The sequence below is a fragment of the Athene noctua genome, chromosome 6 (assembly GCF_965140245.1).
Source record: "Athene noctua chromosome 6, bAthNoc1.hap1.1, whole genome shotgun sequence".
Taxonomy (NCBI): Eukaryota; Metazoa; Chordata; class Aves; order Strigiformes; family Strigidae; genus Athene; species Athene noctua.
Window position 1 is genome coordinate 43,363,175 of NC_134042.1, and position 23,611 is coordinate 43,386,785.

The 23,611-nt window shown below is 50.6% G+C and overlaps 1 protein-coding gene across 5 annotated transcripts in view; it reads left to right on the forward strand.

The window, feature by feature from the left end:
- The first annotated feature begins 8,350 nt into the window (after nt 1–8,350).
- DAAM1 (dishevelled associated activator of morphogenesis 1) overlaps nt 8,351–23,611 on the forward strand; it is a 100,581-nt gene continuing 85,320 nt past the window's right edge. For 4 of the 5 annotated variants that reach the window (XM_074908794.1, XM_074908792.1, XM_074908795.1 and 1 more), the window contains exon 1: nt 8,366–8,449. The gene's annotated coding sequence lies outside the window, so the exon portion shown is untranslated. Of the gene's footprint in view, nt 8,450–23,611 lie in introns of all 5 variants that reach the window. The other variant, XM_074908793.1, reaches the window with a different exon arrangement.

The window sequence follows — 23,611 nt, forward strand, 5'->3', positions numbered from 1 at the left end:
GAGGAAGAATGGATCTGATACAAAGGGTTTTTTTAAAAGCCCATTAAGTCGCCTAGGGGCTGAGCTCATAGTTCCCACCGCCTCGGCAGTCAGTACTGGGGGAGCGAGGTTTTGTTCCCATGTCTCAGTCCAAGTGGGAAGGCTCTTCTTTCCCCTTCCCAGGTCAGTACAGGGAGAGGAATCACTCCAGGGTCTGGGGCAGACCCTGACTGCAGCCCCAGAGGGAGCTGGGGGGACCCGGCCAGCTGTGAGGAGGCTGCAGCCAGGAGCCTGGGGCGGCTGCAATACCCACGGCTGGGAGCTGCAGGAGACATGTGAGACTTGGCACGTGTTTGAGCCCTGAAACCTGTAACCTATGCTCATCATTTGCGTTGTCCCTTATACATAAGTCAGGCATCTGGGAAGTGTAAAAACACTCCCAAGACCTGACCTTATCCCCAACTCACCATGGGTCGAAACGGGAAGAACCATGAACAGACAAGGCTTGCTGCGGGAGCTGGGGGCTCTTCTCCAAGACAAGTCCATGTCCCAGATATCATCTCTGGAGGGGCTGAGGCATTTCAGAGGTGGTGGAAAAGGCTGAGCTATGCATGCCCACCCCTGACACTGCCTTGGAAGATGTGTGGGGCAGCCCTCTCCATCCTGGCCCCCCTGGGCTGACTCTGTCCTGTGCTTGAGTCAGCATCCTGCTCTTAGTGCAACTGTTCATCTCCCCTGATTTGGCCCGAAACTTAAACAGCCTGATAGTCCTGTCAGCCTTTCTCTCCTTAAGGGTTTCTAGAGGCAACAACCAGCCCTAGGAGTCAGCTCTTACTCATGCCACCCCCGTGGAAAATATAAGAATGGGGTTAGTAATCCAGCTGTGACTAAGGAAGTTGCAACTGGGGAGGTCCCCCTTGCTGTTGCTGTGACCATGATTTCCCACTCTGCCAGCCTGGCAACACCCTTGTGTCACCAGAGATTTGGGGCAGGGAAGGTATGGTCAGGGTCCATCTGGCTCACCAGGGAAGGTGGTACAAGGAGGCTGCTGTCACCCTTGCATCTCATACCATTCCCAGCCCTCCACCACTCACCCCTGTTCTCACAAGGGCTCTTTCTGTGCTGAGTAGGTGCTGCTCTCACAATGCTGCGAATCTGAGTTTGAGACCTCTGAGCAGCACCAGCCATGGACAGCTTTTAGATACTGAGGACATCAGTCTTGCCAGGGTATCGGCCAGAGCCTTGTGCATGGACTCAAAATTATAGCGAGGAGGATGGAGGAGAAGGAGAGGTTTGTGTGCTTGGGCAATCGGGGAGAAGGCTGAGCCGAGGAAAGAGAAAACCTTTCCTGTGGTGTCCAACCCCATGCCCAGCCAGGAAAACTTTCCAGTAGGGCTATACCTGTGGGTGCAGCCCAGAGCAGCCACCCCCTTCCCCATTGCAAACACTGTGCCCAGCACAGTGGCTCTGACAAGCTGATGAAGCCACGGCAGCACAGAGACCCTGGGTGGAGCAGCATCGGGGCACCAAGAAAAAGGGCGTGCAAGCCTGTGAAAGTCCTCACAGCAGAGAAACTGCAACCAGAGAGCAACCAGAAGCCCTCCAGGGAAAATCCATAAGCAAATATACCCAGCCAAATGAGGTGATCTCGGGGTGCTGATGTCACCCCAGGAGCGCCCAGCGATGGAGCAGGGAGGCTGGAGCAATCCTGTGCTCGCTCCATCCATGCAGGACACTGCCCTGTGATCTCTCAACAGGTTTGTGACAAGATCCAGTGCTCTGCTGATTGTAACATTGTTGTTCAAGTCTTGTATCAGATCAGTCCCAAATTCTGCTTATTAGAAAGAAATGCAGTACCAGGACCTGCAAAAGCCACACTGGTGTTTTGGAAGATACTGGGAGCATATATGTCCTGTTACACAGCTGTCAGGGATGGGAGAAATCTTCCTGCCTGTGCTAGTCGCTGAGTCTTCACATTCCAGCCCTTGAGCTGGGAGGAACAAAACCTCTTAGCTCTGCACTTAATGGAGACAGGAGGCACAGACTTGAAGTCATCTGGAGTCAGGAGCTGTAAAAATTTAATGATGCAGGACAAATCAGGGTGACAAAAATAGCAGGCAGGACAGAGGTGGTCTTATGATATAATGTGCTCAGCCAGGACTCGGACTTGGGGTATCTGGGAGCTGTTCCCAGGTTGACCACAGGCTCCATGTGTGACCTTGGCTGAGTCACTAGGGACATACTCTGCCAAGAATTGGCTTAGGCATCTTGCAAAAGTAAGATAGGGGCTTAGAAGACCGAACTGTATCAAAAATCAGGAGGATTAAGATGTTTCAAATGCAGCTAGGCCCTTGACGAGGGATCCTAATTCCCACTGGATAAACTCCTCTCCCTAAGGGATGGCAGAGTTGGGCTGGGACCCACCTGGTGACCTGGGGGTTAACTGTTTTATTAAGAGGATAGAGGCTCAGCATTAGCCTAAGGCAACTTGGCACTTCCTCACTGTCTCTGCTACAGCTCTGGAGCAAAGGACACTACTGATAAGGCAACAGCCTCACATGGCTCCCTAGCCATCAAGGCGAGGTGGGTTTGTAGCCTACTCCCCCAAGCTTCTGGCCAGGCTACTTCCACCTCCCCATTTGTTCTTCCTGCAAAGCATTAATCCGAGGTTTTAAACGGGATTTAAGTGACACCCTGGCTTTTTGCTGGCCTCTCTGCAAAGGCAATAAATCCAACCCCTGCTAGATGTGAACAAATAAAACCAGCTCTCCCTGTAGGCTGTGTATGCACGCATCCCTGTTAAAGCCTTCTCTGACAACACAGGCAACAGCTGGTGTAAATCTGCAGTGGTCTCTGGGCTTGAGAGAGAGGCACTGATATACACCCGTCTCCCACTCCTTCTCTCCTCTTCCTCCTGCTTCACCTTTTCTCTGGCTGCTACCCCTCACCTTACCTCTGTCCCAGCTTTCAAAAGACAAATAACTCTGGATGTAAGGATGATAACAGGGCACTGAATGTTCATCCGTTGAGAATTTGCTCCATCTACTTTGAAACAGGCTTTTTTTTGGTCTGGAACCTTCAATAGCCATTCAGTGCAACAAAAATCACCTGCAGGTATGGGGGGAGAAAAAAAGACTTGGACAAAGCTAGATCTGTAATCAGTAATGGCTTGTTTTCCAGCAGGTATTGAGGAGTCAGGGTGGGGGAAGAGACAGTGCTCTCATTTCCCACCAGACCCAGCATCTAATGCTGGCACTGTCAGGAGGATCCAGGGAGGAGGATTCACTCTTGGCTTCACGAGCAGTCAGGCGCTGCGTGGCAGGAGCCTGCTGAAGACAGGCCAGGCAAAAGCAAGATGATCCAAACCAGGGCACGGCTACATGCGCCGCATCTCGCGGGAGACCGCCGGGAAGATGGATGGCGAGGGAAGCATAAGGTGCTTCTGGCAGCTGCAGAAAGCAGAGAGGGGAGGAAGGCCACTGCAGGAGTCACAGAGAGGCATGGGGTGGAAGACCCTGGCCAAGGCACTGAGATTATTAATGGCTTCCTACAGCCCCAGCACGCCAGCAAGTGCTTTATATCTCACTGCCACTCATCCAAGTCATCTGTTCCCCGCAGGGCGCGGCTATCTGTGCAGGGGAAGTGGCTGGAGGAGGCTGTGCTCTCCCAGCATCACCCCGCAGAGAGTGGGCTTGGACAGGGCAGGTCTGGAGGAAGGCCTCAACTAGAGGCAATAGCTGTTCGCAAGAAGTTTCACAATCTGCTCTCTATTTCTTACATTTTACCCTTTTCTGAACACATTGGAAAAGACATTGGTTGCTTGGGGCAAATATCCCCACCTCCACCAATGTACAACTTCCTTTTGTGCCATAAAGCATTTATGTGCACGTGATTAAATGTCATTGAAGCGAATGGGAATTTGCTTACAAGCAAATTACAAATTCCTTACAAGCTTAAGGACTTTGCAGAATCAGGGCCTAAATCCACTGAGTCTCTGTTAACGCTCCCAGCCAACACAGGCATGGCTGAGTCCTGCCTTGGAAATGCATTTATTTTTCCTTTTGCACTATGAAACATTACGCTGAGGCTTCGCCTCCCCCTGCCAGCTGCCGGGAGCTGATGTGAATCCTGGGGTGAGATTGGGCTCAGCACTGTTACAGATAATGCTGATTTAGGATGTGGTTTGTTTTCAAGCAGAACCTCCAGCTCAGTTACAGAGCCACAAAAGGTACTCTACATTCTCTAAAAGCCTCATATCAAAGAAAGGGCAACAAGCATAACACTGTCTCCTACCTTTGAGCTAAAATCAGGCCTGATTGCAGTCAATGGAAATCTTCCTGTAAGCTCCAGTGGAGCAGGATGGTGATAGCAGCTCAGAGTGTGGTTTTGTTTGTTTGATGCAAGTCTTCCACTTAGACCAAAATAACAATTAAATAAAATCTACAGCCCATTTCTTTGCTGAGCAGATAATCTGTGCAACATGAATGACTCCAACCTCTAGAAGAGAGGGCTTTTTTCCTCCAAAATCAATTTTGCTTAATTTTTGTAAGGGGATGGGTTCCATATTCTATTACTTGCAGCTGAATCAAGAGTGTCCTTTTAAATTTCACTGGAGCAGACACTAAAAACTCTCCCCCAGGGATAAGATGGTATTGATCTTATACCAGTTGAACTCAGAGGACATTTATAGGGTCTAGTGAGCAGCTAACGATGAAGAATACCAAATATATTCTTACAGATTTAGAACAAGAAACCTGTTTTCTTTCCCTCAGCTCAGACAAAGTCCTGGTTTAGTTTTGCATCCAATGAACAAACCCTATCAAAAACCTCCTGTTACAAGGCATTATAGGGATTATTCTCCACGCAGGCTTGGTACCCACATTCTCCCCTTCTCAGGGCTGTATGTTCATCTGTCTTAAGGGATGACTATCGCATGTGTCCTACTTAGCCAGAGAGGCTCTGGGCAGCTGGTTATTGGGCTTTCCTGTCTGAATATAGGAGCTTAATTTAATAGGCGGCTGTTGGAAAAACAAGCAGGAAAGCAACACAATGGGACTTGATAAGCAGCCTCCAAACAAGCTCCGAGGAGGCAATTACAAGAAAATGGCTGAGCCATTTTGATGAGGAAGATGCACTTCCAGATGCCAACCATTACACAGCTGCTTGCCTGGGCTGGGAGCTTCCAGATCAAACCATCACTATGTGGTTAATGAATGTCCTTGAGGAGGGGAGTGGGAAAGGGAGTCCTGGGAAGACATTTTCTGAAGGAAAAAAGGTGAATACAAGAATGTAAGAAAAGCTGTGCTGGGTTGGACGCAGGGGCCGTCCCGCCCAGCATCCTCTCTCATAGCCAGTGATGATAAACCAAGGGTATGAGAAGCATACAGGGATATTTTCCTGTAAACTCTCCAAGCCTGCAGCAGGCTGCAGCTCCAGGACTTTGTGAGTGTGAGTCTTGTATGGAAATACTGTATTGAATAGTCCTAGACTAGCCAGTTACCTGGGTGAAAAACACTCTATATATTTGATCATTAGTTCTTTGGTGAGAAGAGAGACAAGAATTGCTCACAGTATTCAAGAGGAGAGCAAAGCAGGAATTTTACAGTAGTTTTTCCTCTTTCCCTATTAACTGCTATCCATCTCTGCTTTCTTGACTGCTGCTCAGCAAATTTCTGCTTTCACTGAATTTCTTGTTATAACCCAGGATCCTTTTCCTGTGGGGTGATGGTCAGTTCAGAGCCATCACTGTGTGCATGATGTTAGGAGTGCTTCCTCTGAGGCTCATCACTTAAATTTATCTCCACAGAATTTCATCTGTCATTTTATCACTGAGTGTCCTGAGGTCCTTCTGCAGTTTGCAGCAGCTCAGTGTCACTAGCAACCATCACCACCTCCCTACCCATCTCCCACATCATTGATGAAGACACTGAGCAGCACAGACCCCTGCACAGATCTCCACCAAATTCCTCTGGGCACCCCTCCACTGTGGAGACTGGCCATCCCTGTCTGGCCTTTGTGGTTTCTGTCTTTAAACCTCTAAATTTTTTATGGCTCCTTACTCTCCTCAAGAGCCTTTGATGAAGTATTTTGTCAGAGCCTTTAGGAAATCCATATCTGTTATATCCATTACATGTCCATTTTCCACCAAATCTTTGGCTCCATCCAAGGACTGAAAATTTTTTGACTTCTAATTTCTCTTGCAAAAGCTGTGCTGGCTCTTTCCCAATACAGATATGCTTACCCTCATGTCCCACCAGATTCACAGCATCGTCATGGGGCTTACTGCTCCAGATAATCTGACCTTGACACCTTCTATCCCAAAACTGCCTCTGTGATTGCCACCTCCCATTGCTCCAACACCAAGCTAACATTAAGAGAATACCTGCACACTATGACGAGTATGTTGACATTTGCACATAGGGTGCTTGCAGTACCCTTGTGCAAAAACCAGCTGGCCGTGGCAATTTGTAATTATTCCTTTTGATAGTATGATCTGTGAGCCCTTTTTCTAGTACTTCAGCTTGAGATGCAGCCTCTGACGTGTCCCTCTGCAAAGAAGGGTCCCAGCACTGGGAACCTTCCAAGCCCCACCATGACCCAGATAAGACACCTCATGCATCACACCACATTAGAACAGGAATTACAGTAATGCATCTCTTGCTGTGGGCTGGCACAGACACAAAGACAGGTTCTGGGGTACCTCTGGCAGTTTGCATCTTCTTGCACTTCTGGGAAATGGCTACGTCTTTGGCAAGACAAGTATGTCTATAGAAAGGTGTTGATGGTTTCAGAAGGGGTTATGTCAGTTTTCAGAGTATTTACTAGTTTCCAGGAAGGTGCAGGATGGATTCACTGCTGCTGAAAGAGTCATTCTCAGGATGGCAGCTCAAGGGCTGGTGGTTGCTTGCCAAAGGCCAGGCTGTGAAACGTGATTTAAAAAACCTTAGAGGTGAAGCCAGGCCAGTAAGAGAATTGGGATGACTTTGAAATTCACAGCCAATAAAGTGGAATATTTTTTCCCTGGCGAGTCATACTTACCCTGCAGATCTCATTGCTACAGGCGACCAGAAGAAGTTAGGAAAAGGACTGGGCACAGTGAGAAGAAGGAGAAAAACCACTTTGTGGAACTGTGACTTTGTTGCCGTAACATATACCTTCTTGCATTAAAAACAAAGTTCAGCTGACTTCTTAAGAAGTTTCCCTAATGGGCATACAATTCCAGAGATCCTTTTGCATTTTCTGCAGTGATGGATGGTATAGACCATTAGTTTGGAACCTGGATTTTGGTATTAAGTGTGGGGTTTGGGACTGAAACCGTATAGGATGGGCTGGAACTCTATGGGTCCTACCGTGGTTTTATTTTGCAGATCAAATCCTGTGATGGAGCTTAGATGGGCAGAAAAAGCTACTGTCAGGCCTGTAGCTGCTTAACCTGTCTAGTGCTTGCATGGACTCTATACATACATACATTTCTGTCTCTCTCCCTTGTACAGAAGGACACCTAAAAGCCTGGACAGCTGTGTATAACCTGTCCTGGTTCTCACGTTACCAAAGCATGGAACAAAATGTATCAACTCCCCTAAGGGTGTTCTTTCTTTACTTTCCCATCATTGGCTCTTCCTTTGTATCAATTTGTGCGAGCTTCATATGAAAAACAATCCCTGTAAATCCCTTCCAGCCTTTCAGACCTTCCCATACGGTTGTTGCTGAGAAAGAAATTCATACAGGATATAAATAGCTTGACCTCTTATGCAGAAAAAAAAAAAAAAAAAAAGTTTACTTAAGCTAAAATATTACAGGCTATTAATTTGATCTGGAGTTTTGATTTGCACCAAGAGCCATAACTAGTCCTTCTGCAGGAAGCCCTCAGCCTTATCTCATGCAAGGAGGTTATTCCAGTGCGTGTGGAAATCCAACCATAGATCAGATTGCTGCTCTGATTTACGCGAAACGGGAACCCCTGGAAAACCGATTTCTTAAATCCGAGCTGACAGGCGGAGGACACCGTCGCTCGGGAGCACTCTGCCAGGCAGCTGGGACGCTGACCCTGCGTGTCCGTGGTCACCCGTGTCGCCGGCCGGATGAAACTTTATCTTCCTCGCTGCCCCGGAGCGGGGGGGAGCTGGGCCCTCCCCTCCCCGCTCCCACCCTGCCCGCAGGAGGCGGCCCGCGGGCGCTCCGCAGCGCGCACAGCGCCGGGAGACCCGCACGCTGCCTCCCGGCCGGCCCAAGGCCGCCCCCAGGCGCGGCCACACCGGGCGCTGGGGCCGGGGCGCCGCCGCCGCCATCTCGCCGCCCCGGCCCCAGCGCAGCGCCCGGCGGCGGCGGCGGCAGGGGTGACGTCAGCGCGCGGGGCGGGGCCGGGCTGTGCGGGCGGGGCGGGGCGGCCGCGGCCCATTGTGGGCAGGGGCCGGGCGGGCTCCGCGCCGCGCAGCGCAGCGCCGCGCCGGCAGGTACGGCGGTCCGCGGGGTGAGTCCGCCGCGCCCGGGCGAGCGGCTCCGCCGCCGCTCGCCTCCTCCTTCCCCCTCCCCTTTCGGCTGGGTGTTATTTGGGGGGGGAGTTGCCTTTCTGCCGTGCCCCGGGGCGCTGGTCGTGCCGGGGGCGAGGGGGGGTCGGGTGCGCCGGCGGGGGGCCGCGGCTCCGCTCCGCTCGGGGGCTGCTTTTCTCTCGCTGTCGGGGAGGTGGGGAGGGCGGGAGTCGAACCCACGCCCCACCCCACCCCGGGGCGCTGCGTGGGGTTGTTCCCTCGGGCGGGGCCCCACGGCGCCCACCGACCCCCCTCCCTTCCCCGCCGCCCTGGCATCCCGGGTCTGCGGTCCCGCGGGGCCTGGCGTGCCCCGCCGGCGCCGGCGTGGCCTGGGTGGGGTAGGGGGTGCCCGTCCCGGTGGACGCCGGGCGGGGGGCGCCCACCCGCGGGCCTGGGATACGGGATGCTGCTGCGCTGCCTTCTCCATGGCAACGCCTCCGAGGGCTGCTTCGTCCCCGGCTCCTGCTGGCACGGCGGTTCCCACCCCTGCGGCACCTCCCAAACCGGGCTTGGGCCCCGCAGGGCTAGGATGTGACCCCCTGCTTACCCGCAGAGCCCCAGGGATGGGGTTCTCCCGGCTGAGCAAAGCAGGTTTTGGGGCGTCAGTGCTCCCCTCCCCACCAGGCACAGCCATTTGGGGCTGCCTAATCGCCTGTACGTGCCAAGCCGCCAGCGCTGGTGTAAAACACCTTGCTGCGGGCACGCTCTGGTCCAGTCCGATGCTCTGGTGTGGAAGCTGGGGTGGGAGTAGGATTTTGGCGTGTCTCGGTGTCAGGCAACGGCAGCATCGGCGACAGAGGATGAGTGGGTTTGTGGCGTGGGCACGAGTTGGAGAGCTGCCAGGCAGGGAGATTAGGTCTGTTACTGGCTGCACTGGGCTGGAAATTCAGGGAGATTCAGGTGAGGAGGCCTGCATGGAGGAAGGACCATGCCCTTGCTGCATGTCAGCCTCAGGGGTTGGCACCCGCTGCCGTTGGCATGCGATGTCTGCGGTTGGATCCTGCCTGATCTTGACTTGCTTGGCACAGAGTCATCGGTATTAACAGCGGGGTTTTGTCCTTGGGGTCCACACTGCTTGCAGACAGCTGTGCTGCGTCGTGCGTCGGCGCCTGTGTGAAACAGGCTTTCTGCATCTTTAAGTGATCAAGGTTAATTTAAGGCAAAAACAGATGATTACTCTCTTCCTGACAAAAGCCGCTTGAACTGACAGGGCTGTGTGCTGCCAAACCGGGGATGAGGAGCTCCCCATGGAAATTAGAGGCTGGTGGGAGATCACGGGGTGCAACCAAGCCCCCTTTTCCAGGTGCCGGGGCCCTGGTGGTTTTGGCCAGGCCTGGGCACTGCAGACACTCAGCATTGTACAGTCAGCCAGCTTCTCCTGGCTTCACTGAGAAGGACAGCAGAACAAGGCATTTCCATTTTTTTTCCCCGTTTCTAGAGGTCAATTCTGATACTGCATACAAAATCGAGGGATGGTGTGTATTAAGGGCACCGTGGTGAACCGTGATGCAACTTCATTATCCTTCTTTGCTGAAAACAATGTATGCCAAAGCTGTTGGTGTTCCCTGCCTGCCCCTCTTTTGGTCTCACCGTGTCCCTGCAGCATCCAGACCTTTTTCCATGGGTGCCGGGGTTCATTTCAGTGTGTGTTGCCTCCCGAGCCCAGCGGGTTGGACATCCACCTTGCTGTTTCTCAATTAATGAGTGACTCGCCTTGCTCTCCCCGTGGCCGTCTGCCAGGACCTGCCCCTGCTCCGTCAGGAGCAGGAAGCAAAAGCCAAAGTCCGTGATCTCCGACTGCCCAACGACGTGTGACACCGGGACAGCAGGAAGCCCTGACGCTTCCTGGCTCCGGCCAGCTCTGGGCTGGCGTGTGGCTCTGCTGGTGGTGCCTCTACCGTGGCTCCGGGGTTTTTGGGTCCAGCCAGCCAGGCGTGCACTCCGCTCTGCGTCCTGGCCTCCGCCTGGGGGAGGCAAACAGGATGGGTGAGGTGTAAAATCAGAGCCGAATCCGCTCCCCTGGGCTGGAAACGGAGTCAAACCGGTCTTGACCTGAGCTAGCTCCTTATCTGACCCTTTGTTTGCAGCAGGGGTGCGGGAGGGATCAGGAAAGGGACAGCCGTGGTGGGCCGGCTCCTCGGGTGGTAGATGAGCCCTCCTGATGAGGGTGGGCAGGAGCTGGGGACAGCCGGTCTAACTGGGTCATGTTTGTCCCCCTTTGCTTCTGTGCTTTGTTTTTGTTTCTTCCCCCTCCTGCGCTGTCATTGTCACAGCTGAGGAACCCAGCATAGGGGAGGCACGGAGCTGTTGGGTGGCCGAGGTCCTCAAAAATACTGTTTACCAGCCGGCCGGGAACGTGGCTCTTCTCACTCTGTCCTTCTGCTTCACAGTTTGCATGTGTTGACCATCGGTGCTGAGTCACTGCCTGAAGGTCTCTGGCTGATGCACTTAGAGCAGTCCACCACACGCCCAGGTAGCAAATGTACCTGCTGCATTTATAACCTGAACTGGTTAAAAACTGGCTGGGGATGCTGGTAGATGCACCACCCAGAGCAGGTGGTCTTCTGCCCATCCTCCTGCTGCGCAGATACGCACTGAGCCGCTCCTACGTGGCCACTTTTATCTCTGAAGTATTAATAAATGAAGCTTGCCTATTTATGTGAGCCTTTTTAAGAGGCTGGCAGGCCTGCTTAGAAGGCTTGCTCGGCACTGCAAGTATTCAGAGGGGGTTTTTTTGCGTGTGCTCTAGCAGTTGATAAGCCAGGGCATCCAGCTGTCAGCTCTGGAGATTGCCAAAGCTTGCTCAACGACATTTCTGCAGACTTCGCTCACAAATGAGGATTTTGTTGGACGCTTTGGTTTCTGACTTGATGCTGGTAATTAAATATCTTAACTTGGCTTCAGAAAGCTGCCACTGCCATGGAGTGACTGGTGAGGCCATGTGAAGCAGGATGCGCTTGTTCTGCTGGAAATGAGTGTGACCTAACTACAGTTCTTCAGCCTGCTCTTTTTTTTTTTTTTTATTTTTAAAATACACTTTTTAATAGAAGTAATACTCTTTTAAGAGGGGAAGAAAAAGCTCACATTTTACTGCTGTGCTGTTAAGCTTGCATGGACCTGCTGGGACAGCTGTTTATTTGCAAGTCGTGGCAGCCAAATGCTGTAAAATTCAAATCGTGTCTGTATTGATTTTTTTTCCCCGCTTTTAAGATAATCATATATGTACTTTTCACTCCTGCACCACAACAGACGTCAGTGCTGTGATGAAAAAAGAGGTGATCTGAACAAAGGGCTGTAAATTGGGGAAGAAATACTGAATGTCTGATCCCGAGTTCTGCGTTGGTTAATCTAGATGATAAACCATATAGATTTACTTACTGTATGTGCTTACCATACTAGGGGATGCAACAACTAGTAAAGGGTTGGAAAGTAGTTAAATATGCCAGCAGAAGCTTTTCAACTTTTCAACTTGCTATTTAATGCAAAAAATAGAGGGTCTTCAGTCCCTTGCGAGACACTGGTTGTGATTTGCTGTTTGCCTTTGATTCTTTTCTCCCCTTACTGCTTCCTCAACGTGAGCTGAATTAGGAGAAAAACTGTGCTGGTGCCTTCTTACCCTCCTGCCTTCTTGGGAGATCATTTGCACTTGGTATCTCCTGTCCTTGTGGCGTGTTACAACATTTTGGAATATGCTGAAGAACCAGGAGTTCTGGGGTAGTGTAGAAAATCTCAGCTCAGTGAGTCATAAAGCTTTCAAATCTTTGTGACCACTGAGAAGAAAACCAAAGGAGGTGGAGATGAGAGAAGCAGCCTGGCACACCATGAAGATGTGGTTAGTTGACTGGAGAGTTTCATGATCTGAGCTGACAGTGCTTTGTTTCATGATTGGTGTGGCCTGAGCACCAGCCACCTGAATTATAGCAAATTAACCAAATTAATGAGTGAAGTTGTCTGAACATCTGGCTCATCTTTTCCTTGTGGTGAAGTTGGGTGGAGTCATTCCCAAGGGTGTCCTGTCCCATGCTGCACCCAGGTCTGGAGCAACCTCTCTGCATCTCGTGTGAATCTCCAATCACCCTATCCTGTTCGTGCTGTCTCCTGCATGCATCTCCCAGCCTTTTGGGTGAGTTTGTGGATTTGCTAAATGGAAGAGGTTTGTGCTACTTGGAGCACCTGGGCAAGGAGGTTGCTCATGACTTTCTCCTAAATCAGCCAAATACATGGGGGTGGCCCAACCTAGTGACAGTCATTGATGTGTATTATTGTGACTCTGTATTACTCAATATATTACTCCTCATGGACTGACTTGCCATGAGAGCCTTTGTGTTCAAAACATTGTGTTGACCCACCAGTGGGGCAGTGTTGGTGGCCGGGTCTGTTCTCACCCACCACGGCACACGTCAGCCCATCATCACGGCAGTGCTGTCTGGTGCTAACGTGTCAAACCACCGAAGCAGGGTTGCTCTTCACACTTCATCTCTTCCTGGAGGACATACCAGTTGCTTCACTGCTGTTTGGATTTTCCTTTTACATCGTTTTGGAGCTCTTTTGCTGAACTCTTCTGGACTCAGCACTGAAGGTTGTACATTGCTGGTTGGAGGCATCCTCATCTTTCTCAACCCAGAGCACCAAGTTCCCCAGCGCTTGCAGGGCCTGGCAGATGATTGAAGGGTTATTCGCCTTGCTAGACAAGTGGCTTCATGTTTCGCCTTCTGCATTCCTCTGAATGAGCATTGCATAGCGATGTGCTTTCAGCTACATGCTGCTTACCTGAATCATGTCTTCCCTATTCACGCAGCTTCACCGCCTGGAAATCAGGGCTGTTCTTCTCCGGGCTGCTCCGTCAACGTGTGAGTGTTTTTACAAGAGGGTAAATGAAATAATGTGTGGAGGGTGTGGTGCAGGAGCAGCAGAAGTGTTTGGCTCTGGCTTCAGTGGTGAAGGTGACTGTTGCTGCTTTTACCACCCCTCCTGAAGGGATGGTTTTCAGAAGCTGAACCCAGTGACCCAATTCCCAGCCTCTGGATTTGGGCTGTTACCAAGAGTTTTGCAGTGAGGCTCCTCATCCCTTCTTGCATGGGCCCTGGATGGAAAGCAGCTGCACCAAAGCTCAAAGCAACCCGGAGCAGCCAGACACTGGTGAGATAGAGAGAGAAAGGACCCAGTTAATTCATCTGACCTGTGCCCATCCTCAGGAGAGCAGAGGAGGACACAGTGGGATCTCCAGGTGTTCATTGTTTCCTGCTGCTTGTCTTTCAGGTGGAGCTTTTATGCCAGTCTGCCTGTTGCAATGGACTGGGCTGCTGGCAGGTTCTGCCCCAGGGCACTATAGCATGGGGAAGGGAATTCAAAGTTGTGCTATTCAGAGGCTGACTGAGGAGGGGTCGCATGAAACAGCAGCAGCTGGACTCTGTACCAATATGCAAATCTTAGCTACAGAGCTTGGCAGCTTTTGGGGAAAGTTCTGCAGAGCATTGGTTTCTTCTGTGCTTTGCAGGATCAGCTTGCCTTCCTGATGGACACCCTTCTAGCAAGTGGAGCATCCTCAGAGATTTTAGGGTTGAGTGTTTGAGGGTGGGTTGTCAACAGACAGGAAAGTGCACACACCATTTTTGGACAGGAACAAAACCACCTCTACCCTGAGGTTGCAGGACAGGGGAGCTGGGGCTGTGCTCTGTACCCAGGAGTCAGCTCTGCACCACTTGGGCCAGGAAGAGAGGATGGTACTTGTCTTAAAAATCAAAGAAAACTGGAGTGTGAGAATGGGGGATGCGGAGGGGCATCATTCTGTGGTGGGACTTGCAGTCGCTCAGGTCTGGGGTGTAAGAGGGAGAGCACAGCGGGTCAGGGTGGCGGAGAGACCCGTGGTGTTTTATGCTGCTCAGACGATGTCCTGGCAGCTTGGTGCCTGTTATGGGTAACTCCTGTGAGCAGCAGATCTTGCTCCCAGCTCCAGCAGGGAGGAGAAGGATGGAGAAGCAGTCTGGAGACAACTTCCCCCACCCCAAACAAGCAAGATGAATTGCTTGCTATAGCACAGCCTTCCAGGCAGCACAGCCACAGAGGCAGCGCAGCCGGGATGTTTTCTGGCTCAGACGTGTTGCATGACATTTAGCTTAGGCTGTGGTGGGTCTGTCCTGCTGCTGCTCCTGAGTGTTTCTTTTGTGCAGACCTTTCTGAGGCAGTTCTCTGGAGCCACGCATCCATCTGACTTTCACTTAGTCCTGAGATTATTTTTTTTTTCTGCACGCTTGTTCCTCACTTGGCCTCAGCATCTTGTAATGAGTGGTGCTTAGAGGAGCTGTGAACTCATGTGTGCCATCCTGGAGGGTCTGGTGCAGCTGTTTCCTTCAAGGATGCTTGTGTGGATGTAAGCAACTGTAAATCTGTTTGTGTAAAATTTTCTCTCCCCCTGGCTGCCAGGCACCCTTTGTGCTCCCATTCCTTCACACTGCTGCTCCTGGAAACCCCAGCACCTCCTCACCAAGGACAAGGGAGATGTGTCTGGGAAGGTGGATACCCTGGCTATGCCTGGCTTTCACAGAATTCACATGCAGAGGACGCTTCATTTACTGAGGTTTTCTTCTCTCTGTCCCCAAGGCGCTAGGAGTGTCCTGGCTGTGGCTGTAGGGAAGAGAGACTGCTCTCTGCCTTAATATCAGGTTAAGCCTTTTGGATGCATGGTGATTTTCAGCTGCCCTGTTTTGTTTGGCACTGTTCTCCTTGCATATCCCATGCATAACTTTTGGCTGCCGTGCCTCTGCCGAGGGACACTCGCCCGGCTTGCTCGTGGACAGCCTGGTTTTGGACTTCCTCCGGCTGAAAGGGAGAAGAACAGCCCCACGGTGATGCCGCCTTGGGTTTTCTTCTTCCATCAAGTCCTGTGGTCAAGCTCGGGGCTTCTCCCATCCCTGTTTCTCAGCCTCCACGTGCAGGAGTCGGCAGGGTTAACGCTGTCAGGAGCCTGGGCGTTGCTTGGTGGTGCTGGGCGAGCGTCAGGCAGAAGAAAAGCTGAACTTACAAATCTGTTCCTGGGCACTGGTAAGTCACACCAAGGACTGTTTGAACTGCACTAATCCCCGGTGCCTCCAGAGCAACTTTGTTTACAAGAGCCGGCGCTTCAAACGGGTATCCTGACAGACATTTTATGTAAGCCGTTTGCTTACCAAAGCTCTCTGGGTTTGAGAGGTTGGTTTTGAGACCTCAGCCCATGTGCTGCTTCCTCGCCCTGGCATTTCGAAGGCATTCTGAAAAGAGGCTGAGGGCTTTTTGGGGACAACTTGGATCCATTTATAAACTCCAGCTCCTTTTATCTTCTGTGGAGAGAGCTGCAAACTGCAGGTGAAATAGCCGGTGACTCGAGCCACAGGATACCTCTACCCATCACACAGAGCAAAAAGATGTCAAAGAGAATTTTTGGAGCGTATGATCCATACAGTCAGTTGGCTTTCAAATACGGAGCTTGGAATGAGTCTTTATGCTCATCATTGTCTCACATTTACTTTTCTACTAAATGCTGCTCCTCAATTCACCAGGTTCAACAAAATTTGCCATTTCATAAGTGATGTAGCGGTGGACATAGTTGTGTTCAAACTGTAGTGATGTGCAGTGGGCTGTGATTTGGGTTATGTAGTTGTGAAATAGTGCCGTTCCCTTAGTTGACGCACCAGGACTCCCCTTACGTGCATAGAATACGGTATCTCCCTGGCTTTTCAGGCCATCTATAGTGTGACTGCTTTCAGGATGAGAAAGAGTACTAACTTCAAAACACACAGCAGATGGATTTCCAAAGGATCGCTTGTAGTTGCATCAGAAGAAGCTCTGTTGGCTTTGCACCGGGGATGAGGCTGAACTAGGTGAGAGACGCGTGAGACAGTGGTGATGATGTGTCTCACGGCTGTAGCTTGGTTGCGTCATGTTCACATTTTCTTCCCTTTGCCTCATGTTTTGGACTATATCTTCCATTTTGATAGCAGTTGGGGCAAGACTGTGTCTTTGGGGTCTGGCATCCCCAGTATGCTGTGGGGTGTTGGAGCAATTAAGGAGGGACCCATCCCTGGGGACACCAAGGGCCAAGCTCTAGATATGGCAGTAGGCTGTTACAGTGTGTACTGAAATGCATGTTCTTGCTCTGGGAAATTGACTCTTTGGGCCTCTTTGGGAGGGGGGAGAAAGACCCATGAAGAAGGGGTGCTCTTTTTTCCAGGGGGAGGAAAGGCCAAACAAAACACATCCAGCAGTTGCCTTGTCAGTGAACGTCACGAGGATGTCTGTATCCAGCCTCTGGGCTGTACTTGGTGCTGCAAATTACAGCTTCTCTCACTGCTGAAAGTAAAAGTTTTAATCTGTTTGCTCTGGGGTTCCCACGGTAGCTTTCTGGGACAGCACCAGCCCCATATCTCCATGTCTGGCAGCCCTTGTCCAAGGCCAGGGACTCGGCTGCACTTTGCTTGTGCCAGGCCTTGGATTTGCGAGCACCTGTTGTGGTTGAGGAAGGTCTTGGAAAAACACACCTCTCTGACTCTCTGCCCTATAGCAAACTCACCTGCTGCAAAAGGCTCTTGCAAAGATGCTCTGGAGTGTGGGGGATGTTGCTGTAATGGTCCAGAATGTGCAACCACCATTCTTTCTAGTGCTGGCCTTGCTTTTGGCTCTGTCCTGCCAGAGGATCTGCAGCTCTGCTCTCCTTTGGGTGCAGCGCTTCCCACTGAGCAGAGTTGGCTTGGATTCGGGAAAATAAACAGACCTCCTACGCCAGAGCTGGGAGTCCCGGGCTGTTGCACAAGGGGGGAAGGTTGTAACCAAACGACCCTTTCATCGCCTCTCTACCTGTGCCGCTGCTGCAGCTGGCTCTGCGGTTCTGTAATTGCCTTGCCATCTAATTTATAGTATGCTGCTTTGGGAGGACAGCTTTATATTCTTGTTTATAAATTCTTGCATAGCTCCAAGAGGGGAAATTATCACTAACCTTTCCATTTTGCACAGTTTTGTTTTTGTTTGGAGTTCCATGTTATGAAAACTTGCTGGATGCTGCTGTTGGGGATGTGACGCTGGCAAGCCCGTGCCGCTCATCTGGGCAGAGGAGCAGGGTGGTCTTTTACCTGAGCTTGTGGGATGCTCTGTGCTTTCCCAGCACTAGCTCCAGGTCATGCAGCACCCAGTGCAGATGGATGTTAGCAGCTTGCCAGTGCTGGTCTAACTCCAAGCCTATTAAAAGCCCATAGGACCAAGTCTTCCCCTTCCTCTCCCGCTTCCTCCCCCTCCCTCACTTGTCAACACCACGTTTTTGAATAAGTCATCTAGGATGTGATCACACAGGAAACTCGCAATTTTTAAATTTTTTTTTTTACAGCTAAGTTAGGAAGTGAATTCAGCTCTCCAGGGTTTCAGTCCTGTGCTTTTTAATCACGAGGTTCTCCATCCTTTCTGCTCCGTCACTTGTGATATGACATCTCCTCAGCTGCATAAGCATTTCCCCTGCTTCTGCCTGCCCCCAGAAACAATAGCTGCTGGAAATGCTCTTCAAGAACCCAAAATGGATGGGGATTGCCTGTGGAAAATGGAGATTTGATCTATGTTAGGTCTTTTTGTTGTTATTTTGTTTACCACTTGGTTATCCTTTTCTTTCAAAGAAAAGCAAAGCCCTCGTTCTTGAAGAATTCATCGCTTGTGATGTGTTACTTGCTGGAAGTAACATGCTCAAAATACTGCATTCCTTTGTGCATCTTTTCTTTATTTTCTTTTTCATTGTCGGTGGGAGTTTAGGGAGTATAATGGACAGATTAGCAACTGTATTTGTGGAGTAACCCATCTTTGTGGAGGTCTGGCTAGAAACCAATTAAGCTTGTCTTGATCTCTAAATGAGATTTTTGTCAAACGCATTACCCAACTGCCTTTTGCATCCATTAATAGCAGGGTGGGATGAAAATAGCTGAACGTGTAAAGATCGCATGTTGGATAAATAGAGAGGCGTTGGTTGCGGGGAGGTTCCCCAGGATGCTTGTGAACTGCTGCCTCTTTGTGCGGTTGTTTTGTAGCTTTGATTCTTGAAACCTGGGATTAGGTGTATTTAGCTGCTAGTGTGCAATCCCCTGCGATAGCTGGCATGGGGTCAGAGGCAGAGCTTATGGATAAATAGGGAACGTCTCCTGGACTTCATTAATGTGCCAGTCCCCATCCCTGTAACATCCCTGGGGCGAGACCAGGGCACGTTCGGGAGTATCTTGTGACTCTCAGCTGTGGGTTTCTCAGAGTGCCTTGGCCTGGGTGTATCCCCCTGCTCTTGGGTTGCTTTTTAGCCTGGGAAAACCCCGTGACTTGCTGGGGGAGCACATCGCATTGCCAGGCTGGGGCACCCTGCCTGGGTGATGTTTGCTGCTGCTGCAATGAAAACCAGTCCGGGAACAGCACTTCAGTGGGGCGTTTTTGAAGAGAACCGACTAAATAAAGATGCCTTTAATAAACTGTGCCTTCAGGGAACCCTTGTATCTCTGTCCCAGACTGTTTCTGTGTCAAGATAAGATTGCAGAGCAGCTGGATTTGTGCTCTGCTTTGGGAGATGTAGGTGGGGGAAGGGCACGGGGATTTCTTTTAGGGTGCAAACATTTGCTACAATCGCCTTTATTTGTAAAGTAACCACAGACAAGCAGTGCACAGCCTAGTATCTTCTTCCCTGAATGCCTGGCTTCTCTGTCATGACTAAACGGTGGGGAGAGCGATCTCAAGGGAAGGAGGGAAAGAAGACACTGGGCGAAGTGTGGTCCCTTTCTTGAAAAAGATCCACTTTTCCCCATCCCTGCCCTCCTGGCTGCCACCCACCTGCCAATGCCACCAATGTGGGCTCTGCTGCGGGTGGGTTACAGGGCATTCATAGTGGGATCGTGATGTTGTGGTCTTGCAAGGGTGTAGCTGCTGCAGATGGGCCATAGCACACAGATCATCCTCCTGTACCGCTTGGTCCTCTCCCAGCCAGCCTCTCTCTGCATGCCTCATGCTTTGCTCTACATCGCCCAGCTCTTCAAAGGCCACAAGCTCTTAGATTACTTGTGGAAGTGCAGCTTTTTTTCTTTTCCTGGTGGAAAAGTGCCCAATAAGAGATGTGGGTCCCAAGAAATTTCATGTCATGCTGAAGCCTATATGCCACATTGAGGAGGATGGTCATCTTGTGAATGACATCTTGGCAAGGCCAAAGCCAGTCCCTCCCTGTTGGGGGGAAATTTGGTCAACTTGGAAGTCCTGGATCCACAAAGACCTGGGTCTGTGTGAAGCAAGTACCTCAGAGGGTGCCGTGGCAAATGCAAAAGGCTCAGAAAAATCGAAAACTGGGGTGACTGCAAGATGGTTTTGGTGCTTGAGTGGGGGGCTATGGAGAGATGGGGTGCGATGGCACCTTGCTACCTTTAGGGCTGGGGCTGTTTTGCTTTTTGAATTGTACTTGACTGAAAAGCTAGGGAGTTTTAATCCCAGTGAAACATACACAGAGTCAGGGTCTCCCTCAGACTTCATCCTGCTGTCAGGGGGCTGAGCTGGTGCCTTGCAGTGATCTGATGTGGCATGTCAGCCCTGCCCTGTAGAGATAACCATCTCCTGGGAGGAAAAAGTAAAAATAACCATGTCTTTGGCCACATCTCTGAGTTGTGTGAGACCGCAGTAAAGGAGATGAGGGATGAAATGTTATTGGTGGAAATTAGGCAAGAAAAATGAACATTTTCTCTAGGAGGCAGATCTGAAGCAGAGCTCCTGAAGACCACAAGGGAAGTGTTCTCACCTTCCTCCCATATTATGCAGGGGATATACTGGAGCTGGGTTCGGGGGAGGTTTGAGGGGGTCCCCTATCCTCCTCTTCCTCTTTTTGAGCTGAAGGAGGTGCAGCACCACACAGGCTACTGCACCTCATCCTGTGCAGTGGCTCTGAGGTCTAGGCGGGTGATACAAACCATTGTGAGACCGTGTCCTGTCCAAGGCTTTGGGAACCTCTGGACCTACTCTGCTGCTTCTTTGCTGTGTATTTTCCTTTTCAGAGTTTTGATGGAGCAGGTCTCTCCTTCCTTGGGAGACCACAAATTCATGGAGCTAGAAGAAATAAATCCATGGGAGGCATGGTTAATGGCAGACAGAAGCTTCTGGCATGAGGAAGCTCAGCTAATTTAATCTGTGGTGGACCCGATCTCGTTTGTCTTCCCGTTGAGTTAAATATACCCTTCCAGTTGTGGTTACAGAGGCTAACACAGAACACAGCTGGCTGTCTCCAAATGGAGCCAGAAGGAGAGCGGAATGGGGCATCCCATGGCCAAGACTTGCTTTCTCCCGATAACCTGTATCTGGACCATGGCCAAGGAGCAGGATGCTCAGTAGGCAGCTGCATGGAGATCTCTAGCTCTGGGTTTTGGGTGATGCAGAGTTTGGAAGCATTAGGTCTTGTAGCATAGCTGTAACCTTTCCATTGTCTTGCAAGTTTTAGTGGCTGTGTTGTGGCCACCTGGGCATGGCTGGTAGCTTCAGGACAGAGAAAAGGGCCCTCTCTATCTTTGCAGAATTCCCAGAGGCAGCAGTTCAGTATTTCTGGATGCAAAAGAATAAAACGCTGTTGGTCAGCTTGAGCAGCATTTGGAAGAAGATTTAGTCTTGGAAGGCAAAATGGAAATTAAATGCTGTGGGGAAATTTAATGTATTAGTCCAAAGGTGCCACCTGGGAATTTATGTGTCTGGGATTAAGATTACCAAATTGTGGCTCTGTGTGTGTTGGGGGCCTGCCTTTTTGCATCCCAGTCTGTCTGTGTGTGTGTTGGTGCTCTGCTGGAGCTGCTGGGTGGGTCTCTTGCTTTATCTCCTGAGGTCTGTCTGTGTGACAGCATCTCAGATTCTTCTGTGTTTGGCACCACAAGAGTACCTGAAGGACCAAAAAGTCACAACAGGTAAAAAGCAATACTGCATATTCTCCAGAGTGCCAGCCTCAAAACCCAGCTTTATCTTTTCAGCCTTCTCTATTGCAGGCTTCAAAATAGCCAAGAAAGCAGTGCATCAGGAGAGCTTTAGTGCAGCGTGGCTTCAGGGTCTCTAAGATCAGCAACTTCTGAGTTAAATACGCGGTGACAGTCACGCAAGTGACTTGTGCCGGTATTTGCTATAGGCTGGCAAGCCATCTGCTTATCTGCGGTATGTGACCATCTTATCCTTGAGCAGCTGGATTTAACCCTCTTATCCACCTGTGTGCTGGCAGCATGCCGTGCCGTGCCACTGCACTCTCCCGCTTCTCAGCCCTGGCGTGCCGGGAGGAGCCCAGATGGCTGCAGCGGTGGCTGGAGGTGGGGTCTTCCAGGGGAAATGGGTGTTTGCCCTCTGTGGGATGATTGATTGCTTCTGTTATTTAAAAAAAAAAATACCAAAACCAAACCACAACCAACTCCTGGAGAGTGATAATTAAGCTGATTGAAGTGTTTAAGTGAATGAGTTTCCCTTTAATTTTAAATAAATAAATAAATCGCATGGTACCTAAAAGAATGAGCCACTGACCTGTTTTATCCCTGATTTGGCTTACAGATGGAGAAGGGAGGCAAATTTTAGATAAAAGGCAAGGGGAATCAGCTTTAGCCTTGAAAGATCAACTGTTTGGCTTCTGTGGTGATGTCTGTGTTTGTTAGTTGAGAAAAGTGAGATCTGCTTTCCAAGGGCAGGGTGGTTTGTGCTTTCCCAGTGTCTTGGGAGCAGTGTAGCACCTGTACAGTTGGAAGAAGGTCCTCAGGAGAGGGTGAAAACTCTGGTGGGTAGTGACATGTTCTCAGCACTCTGTCCCTTCATCCCTGCAGCATTTGCTGGTGTTGGCTCCAGCCCTGCAGTCTGCCTTTCCTCTTTGCCATTTAAAATAATTTCCAGTGAGTAAATATGTATTTGCTGGCTGCATATTCCTGTGGTGCACTGACTTTAAAGGTGTATCTGTGCCTGTTCCGTATTGCTTTGGGGGTGCATGGGCAGCAGCTGAAGGGAAGTGCTTCATGCTCAGGGATGCTCACAGTCTCACCCACCTCATCTGGGTACCAGCTGTGCCACAGCAAGACTGTAGAGCTTGTTTTAGCATTGCAGTGGAGAGGGATAATCCCCAAACCCTGCTGTGCCTTGGCCTCGAAGATAATCACGATGAGGGTGATTTCTGAGACAGCGCAACCGGAAAATGCTTGAACCTGGCAGGCAGAGATGTAAGGACCTGCACAAAGCACATGTGGCAGCTCACTCTCCCTCTTGCCTGGGCTGGGAAGAGCTAACAGGGCTTGCAGCCTTCCCAGCTCTGAGCTCCGCAGTGTTATTTATTGACACCCAGGAGCTGTGAGTGCCATCTGGCACCCTCCATTTCAGTTACCTGTACCCCTCCAGTGCCATACACAGCTCATCCGCTGCAAGGGAGCATGTGCAAACCCTGCAGTGATACAAGTCCATTTATTTTTTTTTAATTCTTGCTGTATAAAGGAGCCGTTTTATCCCCACCACCCCCAAATAGCAGTGTGGAGGCAGGTGATCCACCCAAGACAGTGGTTCCTGGTCCACGAGGCAGAAGGATGCTGGAAGGAGGCAAGGGGCAGCATCACACCTGGGATGTGAAACCCATGAGTGTTTTATTCTGCAAAGCCAATGCACATGGAATGGTATCCCCTCGATGGCAAGTTAAGAGAATAGATGTGACGAGACATGTTTGTTTATCAAAATGCCAATCAGTGCCGGGGGGATGGGGTGTGCTTTAGGGAATAGGTGAGGCAGTGTGGTGGGGTGTGGGTGACTGCAAGTGATGGGGACTGCAAACACAGCTGTGTGTGCCTGTGCACCCTGATAACTTGAACTCATCGCTGCTGGGAGTCCCTGTCTCAGATTGCTGCCAGAGATGCGGTATCCTTTATTAATCTGCAGAGTAAATTGTAGTTTTAATGTTACCAGCGGGGGAGTTCACATGAGGTGGAGGCGTTCCTAGAAGAGCTCTGCAGGTACCATCCTTGAGGCATCCAACAATGTGACTCAGCATCTTCACTGATTGTTTTTTGAAGTAGGTTTCAAACTGGCGCTGATTTTAAAAACTAGGAGATGATCTGAAGATGGAGATGCTGGGAAGTGATCCGAGG